Genomic DNA, 9,133 nt, shown 5'->3' with positions numbered 1-9,133 from the left:
CTGAAGTTGCAGCCTTTTCTCTTGGTTCTGTTTGGTAAGCTCTTCCACACTAGCTATAAGTGTCTGGATTTACAAGGCCAGTGCTGCAGAATCTTGGTTGGACTCCATCTAAAACCAGAAAATTAAGTGGAACTATGCTTTCGGACCTAAGTACGAAAATGTTGTCCCCACAGACGGTGCCAAGCTGATGATGTGAAAATCGTCAGCAATATAAGTTCGTCCAGATGAAGCAGAGACCTCGTGCTGTATCTGCAGGTGTGGTGAAAAGCCTTTCTCAGGTCATCACCGGTGTGGTGCCGGCCACAAAGTCTCCAATGATAAAGTCAGCGTATAGCAACTCTTTAGGAAGCAAGAAAAGTTGGAATATCAGAGTTACATGTGCTAGTAAAATTTAGGTTATGTGTATATGTACACGGTCTGGTTCTGTTGAGTGTGTATATATAGCTTCATAATTTCTAGTCATTGGGGCCTTAATTGTGGCTTTAATGCTCCTTCTGTAATGCCTTAAGACTTATTAATGCAGGTTTTGATAAGCTACCAACAGTTTAACAGCTAATCGGTAACTGTCTGAGGCATTGAAGCTTCTCATTAATGGTTTGCTTTTCCTCGTTCATGTCGTGGCTAGGTAGACGGAGGTATTTGATGAGGTTGTCTAGGCAAGAGAGTTTGTTGGTCCCATCAATAATTATTATCTAATCAAGTCATTTAGTTCATCTTTATGGAAAATAAATAAATTTCATAGGTAATATTTCTGCAATATAAAAAAAAGTCCAACTCAAGTTGGCCATCCGACGACAATCCGGTCGACCAATGACACCCTAGTTGCTTGACAACACCCTAGTCATCTAACAGGGTCTAGTCTTCCAACACCAAGAACCCAACTGACAAGGTCAGTCAAATGAACAAGGCTGACAGACAACCAACAATGCTTTTAGGCTTTGTTTGGGAGTTCACAAGGGAATGAAATGGAATGGAATGAAATGATCATAAGGGAATAAAATGGAATGGAATGTATTTGAGTAAGGGAATTGAATGGAAAACAATGGAATGGAATAAGTAATTTTGATTGGATGTTTTAAAATAAAGGCATGGAAATGAATGAAAAAAAAAATGGAATGTAAGTAATCTTGTTTAAGAGTAACATGAAGAGAATGGAATTGATTCATTTTATGATAATATTACTATTAGACCTCTATTTTAAAATGAAGTGTTGAATATATAGGGGTATTTTGGGAGTTTTAGTGAAAAATTCATTAAATCTAATTTCATTACTTCCTATTCCTCCCAATTGTAGGGGGAATGAAAATTTGAGGTTTTAAGATAATAGAGAGGAACGAGTGTTCCCTCCTACCCATTCCATTCTCTCCCACTTAAACACCCAAACAAAGGAAAGGAAGAATATTCTAAAATTATTCTTTTCATTCCTTTACATTTTATTCCATTCCCTCCTCCCAAACGAGGGCTAAGCTCCCCAACCTTTGCACATGTCCTCCAGTCCATCATCTCCACTTAGAAAGACTCACGCATCACGTCTAAAGATTCTCCTACAAATTTGTACCTACTAACCCCACTTTCTCCAGTACACACCTTACAAGGGAAATGCCTAAAATTCTTGGAAACGCGATTAGCACTATATAAACACCTGACCTTCTCCATTCTAAGACGAGTAAAATTCTCTTACTTTCACACTTCTAGAGCTCTTAGAGATTATTATGAGTTACTGACTTAAGCATTAGAGGGTCGTTGGCTAGTAAGCTAGCCACACTCTAACGCTCTTTGAGAGTTTGTTCATCCTTGCAATTGCAAGTCTTCCAAAGCTCTCTTTCTAGACTGTCGACTCACTGATGATTTGTTGTGTATCATCAAAATTCATCTTCATTTTTCTAAACCTTAAAAAAAAATAAATAAATAAATAAATAAATTTTAAATTTTAAAAATTTTAAAAAAAAATCATAATTGATAAGCAAAACCTAACCATTATACTCATGGCTTGCCTTATTTCTCATCTTCATCAAACATCTCCCAATTTCCTCTTATCGCTAATACCAAAATCATAATCTTCTATCAAATTCAACCCATTATCTCACTCTCTACTCTTCTCTTTCTTTCTTCTCTCTTTCCCTTCACTTTCTCACTACGCAAGTTCTATGCATATTTTGCCACTTTTTTTTTTTTTTTTTTTTGAAAATTTAAGTGGAACATGACATTTACTAATTTCGAGTTCCACTTAAAAATATACATAAAACTCGATTTTGAGAATATCGAGTTTTACACATAACTTGATTTTGTTAAAATAAAATCAAGTTTAAAAAATAAGAGCATTTTGCTATATAGTTTCAAAACAACATCATTTTGTTACATTGTCTGTAAATTATGGGGCAAATGCCCAATTTCCCCCACCTAAGCCGTAGTCCTATTTTCAGTTGCTACAAATAGAATGAATATAACGGTAACCTTTATAGTCCAACATGGTGGAATCATGACTTTGGTGACTTTGGTCGTTTGTAATATCAATGCGGTTACCTTTATAGTCCAACATGGTGGAATCACGAGTTTGGTGACTTTGGTGACTTTGGTCGTTTGTAATATCAATGCCGTGGGCCAACTTATAGATAAGGGTGTAATTTGTGATTCCTTCTCCATATGCTATGGTGGCGGGATGGACATTGTTATGGTTCTTGATGGTAGTTCTTCCCCAAAAGACATGGAGTTTGTAGGTGAATGAAAAATTTAAGCGAAAATCACCATCAAAACTCTAGCTAAGACAAATGCTCTTGTAGATTGTGGCAACTAGAACATGACCCTTTGAGGAAGTATGTATATTTTATTCTATACGTATTTCCGTTCTTTAAAATATAGTAGCATTTGATCCATTAACGAAAAATAATAATAATAATAAATTAATAATATCATTAGTTTTTGCAAGCAATAGGAATAGACATATATTTAAATTTTCCAACCTAAAACTTGAAAATAAAATAAAAAGAATTCAGGAAGAAATAGGAGCACAAGTGTCCTTAAAAAAAAAAAAAGTAGTGTTGTCAGTCAGTACTGTGTTAGCTAGCACTATTCCTTTTTGTTGGACGAGACTGCAAGAGTTTACACTGACAATTAGTACAACAAAGAAGAAACTTCAAACTCCTTTAACAGTAAATTGCTATTCCTATTTGAATTTTACTGATGTGTGCTGTAAGAGCATCCACCTCCCTTATTTTAATTTTACTTTATTTTACTATTTTAAAAAGTTACTTTATCAATTATATAATTCAATTTTACAATCCTTCTACATCTTAACTTTTATTTTTCTATTCTACTCATTGAAATAATATATTTACACATTAAAATATATTAACCAACAAAATGTACTCTTCCACAACCAAACTCAAAACCCACCTTGCCACCACCGCGCCACCGGCTAGCAACCACCACCATAACCAAACTCACCACCATCAACAACCACAAGAAACAATGCTAACTCGCCGATCTCCACAAGCCACCGAGAGAAAAAAACCAAGCTACCAATCTCCGATCTCCAAAACTACCAGAAACACACCAAGAGAAAAAACCACTTCAAACCCACCACGCCAACTCGCCGATCTCCACAAGCCATCAAGAGAAAAAACCAAGCCGCCGATCTCCGATCTCCAAAATTTCCAGAAACACACCAAGAGAAAAAACCACTTCAAACCCACCGCGTCGACTTGCCGATCTCCACAACCCAACGATCAGCAAACCCAAGCCACCGATTTGAAACCCACGCCATCACTATCGTGAGAAACGCCATCATTGATCAACAAACATCACTACCTCACCTTCGTCAAACCTTGCTTCAACCAACTGCTAGTCAGAGAGTGAGAGTAGATGAGAAAACAGAAGGAGAGAGTTGAGAAAGAAAGAAAACGTCTCAGCCTAGAGAAAAGAGAAAGAGAAGATAGAGGAGAGAGAGAGAGAGAGAGAGAGAGAGAGAGAGAGAATAAAAGTGATTAAATGGCACTGTAGCACAATTCTAAATGCCACTGTAGAATGGCACTTTTAGGCTTGAAATGCCAAAATTTCTTTCGATTTGGCATTTACAATTACCAGTGCAGATGTTCTAAGCGTACACAATAATAAACCAATTTTAAAAAAAGTTTATCAAAAATTAGTTCTAACACATTTTTACACATTTTAAACAATATTACACATTTCTAGAGGTGGCAAAATTTGACACGACCCGCAAACCCGACACGACACGATACGAAATTAGCAGGTTATGGGTTGACGCTTAACGGGTTCATGTCATATTCAGGTTGACACGGCTAACCCATTTAATAAATTGATTGGGTTAGTGCTGAACACATAGAACCTGTTTGACCTGTCTGACCTGTTTAATTAAATGACATTTTACCCATATACCCTTCAAACTCTAATTATATAAATATATTAGTTGTTGTGATTTATTTTCTTTGACATATTGTGATTGATTATTTGTGATATTGGGATATACTTTAGTTTTGAATGATTATTTGTGATACAATTACTCGTTAGTTCTGAATTTTATATTAAAAATATTTATTTGTTTGTTTTTTCGTAATGTTTTTTTCTTTTTGATAAAATCTGATAAACAGGTCAACTCGACTGACCCATTCAATAAATAGGTCGTGTTAAAGTTGAGGAATCTTGACTTGTTTAATAAACATGTCGGGTTAGTGTTAACTTATGTAGTTGAATACTCATGACTTGACACGACATGAACCCGACACGCGAACACGAATTGTCACCCCTACATATTTCTACACGTATATCAAAAACACCCAAACAACATAACTCAAACTCCTCTCCCAAACACCTCCTAAAAATTTTCAATCCCCAATAAAACTTTTCTCAAAATAAATTTGTTAATGTGTGATATTAAGGCGCATATTAACAGGACATTTCCTCTCTTTTTTATCTTTATTTTTTTTGTCTTCCTTGGGCACTACATACGTACATTAATAAAAAGGCATGGTCAAACTATCAAAATATCGCAAAAAAGTTGAACAACTCACCGTATGCCATAGCAGTTGAACAACAAGGGGCCCGCGGTTTCTATTGTGATTTTGACACCCTTTACCCTTTTTTTGGAGCTGCGATTTGGTCACATCGGAAGGTTGGGGGTCCATTTCCATAGAAGATGTGTCACATAAAAATTCCATATTATCTTGTACTCTCATTTTTTGGATGAAACTTGTACATGATATTTATTTCTCCCATTTTAGTGAAGTGCGTACATAATATTTATTCTTGTGGTATAGAGCAAAATAAGCCCTTTTTTTGGGTAGAAAGCGGGGTTTATTTATTAGTAATAAAAGAAACAAATGGGCTTTGTCCTACATCAAAGTAACATGATATTTGTAAAATGTCAGAGTAACATTGGCTATCTTCCGTGCAAAGGAAGAAGAAATTGAGAGGAAGAAGATGGAGGTTAGGGATAAGGTTCATGCTCAGCTGGGCCGTGTTGAAGAATCAACTAAGCGCTAAGCAGAGATTCGAGAAGTAAGTTGAACAATATTGCCACAAGATATCATATTAGTCTCTACATTAAAAGGTGACATTGACATATGCAGCAATTATTGAATTTAACTAGAGATCACATACCATGAATTCAAATAACAAGACCTTTTGATGCTTAAGGAACCTGAAATAAATGCCAATGTAGAAAAAACATCATTACTATACTATACATAAAAATGAGGAAAATTACAGCCTTTCACTGCTGAGTTGACTGTTTTAGTAAATTGATGAACTAAGTGGAGTTCAAATGATTTACATTAGATCACAAGTTTCTTCACTTTTTCCAATTCTTTTGAGCAACCTACCTGGTGATTTTCAAAATTTTGAGGATAATTGTGTTGTGGTTATTTCTTTTGTTAGTCTGCAGTATTGGCATATGACTTGGAGATAAAAAGTCTTCAAGAAACTGCCATATAATATCTGTTTAATTATCCTGGTATCTATAACTTGTTATTTGATTATATCTAGTGGAATTAAATATCTTTTAGGAGCTTGAGGCTCTCACAGATCCAATGAGGAAGTTGGAATTATTGGCAAGAGGATAGATGCAATTAACAAAGAATTAAGGCTACTGGGCAAAGCTGCCAAAAGAAGGTGGAGTTCTATCATTGTTTGCATATAATTGTTGTAGTGTTGTTTTCTAAATCTTTATATCTAAGAAGTCATTTACTAAGACACATTTGATTGTGTCATGGAAATGAAACCATTCCATATCCTTTAACATTAATAAATGCTACGTAGAATTTGATGAATTGAATGTTGAGGTTTATGCCATAAAATCCAATTTATTAGCATGTCATAAATAATTAAATTGTTTAATTATATGAGACTATTTATGAATGAACTAATGGGACATTATCATAATCCTTGAGATGCATTGTATGTGATTTAGTCACAAAAAATATAAATCACAAGTTCCTTATAAACTCAAAACGTAGTTCGTAGTCGGTAATAAAATTTGGCATTTCATCTGCGAAGACTATAGCACATCAACAAGATGGTTTGTCTTGATCGTGGAAGTGGAGACTTCTAGTTGATGTGTTGATATGTTTTAAGAATTAAGACATGTTGAACTAGACCGCTGTGAAATTAATTATTCAATCAACAACTGTCACTTGAATAATTAATTTCACGACTTCTAATTTCATAAACTCTCAATCCTAAGAGGATAGTGAACCCGATCATAAAATGCAGGTTACTTTGATATATCAGGAGTAAGATCTAATATTCACGGTCAAAACCTCAGTATGTTGAGTAACCACACGTACTGTTGAGGGAACACATATTCTCAATATGAAATCCATAATCTCCTTTTATAAAGACATGAAATATCCCCTTGAGATAAGTTTAATGGGAACTGGTTATTCAGGGCACCCACTTTAGTAAGGAGTTACTAAAGCTTATATTTATTGAAATCAAATTTCAGTAAATGTAAATAACTAAAAGATTAAACCGAGTACTCAATGATAAAATAGTTGTTTTCAAAATGACAGTTCTTTATGACTTTGTTCACTATGGATATTTCATGGAGAAATCAAATGATATAATTAGAGTCTTGAGATATAATTTACTAATAAGGCCTAGAGTGCAATTATATTTATATAGTGGTATTAAACATAATTAATAGTAACTTTGAACTTGTCAAGAGTTGACAAAAAAGACCAATGTCCGTTGGAGCTAGAGTCTTATTTGTTCCTTTTGGTCTCATCTCAAGCCACAAACTAAAACCCAATTGAGCAGGCCCAAAAGGCTAGCCCAATTAGATAATCAGTTATGTATAATGAGAGAAATATACAGAATTTTCATAATATAGAAGATGAAAATTGTGTGTATGTGAGAGTAAGCCACTCTCTTATTCTCCCTTAAACACATACGTGTAAACTGATTGAGAGACCACACTTCTTAGGCACCATGTGGAATTGGGATGAAGGTTAGAGGTATTCTTAAGTCTTGGTTTTGAATTTCACTGCATCAAGGTACGCTTTCTATTTTTTGTTCAAGAATTCAAGGTTACATATTATCTCTCATGAATAAAGTAGATCTATATTTGTTACTTCTGCTGTGTGTTTTGTATGAGATGCAAAACTAGATTTTCCAACAATGAAGTCATTTAATATCTAAATGTCATTCACAGATTTGAGAATCAATTCAACAGAATATTACTGCAGTTAAAATTATATTTGTACGTAGACTAGAACATGATGGAATGAAATATATTTCTGGCACACTTAAATTCCTCATGCAAACTTCTTTGTCATGATATTTCCCTTAATCAAATCCAGGCAAAATGTTTTTCTTTCTAAATGTCCTTTAAAACATTAATGTGGTACAGGAGAGAGAATACAAGGAAGCCATTGAGGCTGTCAATGAGAAAAATAAGGAAAAAGCTCAACTAGTCACTAAATTAATGGTGGTAAATACTGCCGGTTCTTCATTTTAAACATAAGCAATATGTTAATAAATTTCCAAAATTTAGTATTATACTTTAAATCTTCATAATTTGATTGCTAACTCTTGTTTGTCTCTTTTTTGTTTTTGTATGAACTTTGGTCAACTGGTGGGTGAAAGTGAGAGAATAAGGATGAGGAAGCTGGAGGAGCTTAGCAAAAATGTAGATACTATGAAATAAGAATTTTTAATAAAGGAAACCAGAAGGGTGTTGGTGTGCTGCAATTAGAGTAGTTTTTCTTGAGTTTGGTATATTTTGTGTTATCTTTCTCTTTATTTGACTGGTTTTCCCCATAAGGTTTTCTAATTTATTTGGAAAGACATGTCCACAAAGAATGTTTGTTACCAAAAAGCTACACTATTAATTAGTCTATTCAATATTCTTATATGAAATTGTGAGACATACCTATCAGTCATATTAAAGCTCATACTACAGTATATCCTCTTGTGTCATCAAATTCTTGTTTTTCAACCATCAAATTGATGTGCCACCTTATATCACTTTACAATAAAATGTTGAAAAAGTGGCTTCAATTCTTTTTTGCCAGTTCATTGGCAGAAGAACTAAATGTGTGTTATATAGGCTTAAACGCCAAACCATTTTAATTCTACACCTTCCTTTGCTCAGCAAAATAGTAAATCAGTTCTCCTCACCAAATGGCAAACCATTCATCACCACAAGTAATTTAATTTTAACAGCCAAAACAGCACACCATATATACAATACATGCAAGCTATTGACCCATTGCTCATCTTAGGATAACTTGGTCTTACAAAAACAATAAAGGCAAAGACTTGTTTCTAATTACATCTCATTACAAAACCCAAGTTCCAAGCCTTGGTTTGTATCGGTCAGTGGTATAGCTTGGGTTGCATGTTGGAATTGGTCTTCCTTGAATTTGAATTTTTGTTTTCTTAAAATGGGATGGATGTGACTTAGTTAACTTACCTAAGGGCCCATCAATATGTTGTGTTCATATTGAGTATCGAAGTTTGGTACATTTTGTTTTTATTAAGGTTTTAAACATAACCCATGATGGGCAAATAGTCACTATATATATAATGCCCTTCTATATCGCTAAGGTTAGACAAAACCCTAGATCTCATTCTTTCTAGAGATTAGGGTGGCTTCCCCATCAAGAATCGTCTTGAA

General features: G+C 34.3%; 1 pseudogene; it reads left to right on the top strand.

Moving 5' to 3' along the window:
- Positions 1–224: 224 nt before the first annotated feature.
- On the top strand, positions 225–8,332 carry LOC111996738 (uncharacterized; annotated as a pseudogene).
- Positions 8,333–9,133: the final 801 nt, after the last annotated feature.

This window comes from Quercus suber, unplaced genomic scaffold (assembly GCF_002906115.3).
Source record: "Quercus suber isolate HL8 unplaced genomic scaffold, Cork oak 2.0 scaffold_540, whole genome shotgun sequence".
In the NCBI taxonomy this organism is placed as follows: Eukaryota; Viridiplantae; Streptophyta; class Magnoliopsida; order Fagales; family Fagaceae; genus Quercus; species Quercus suber.
This window is presented reverse-complemented; position numbering and strand designations above follow the sequence as displayed.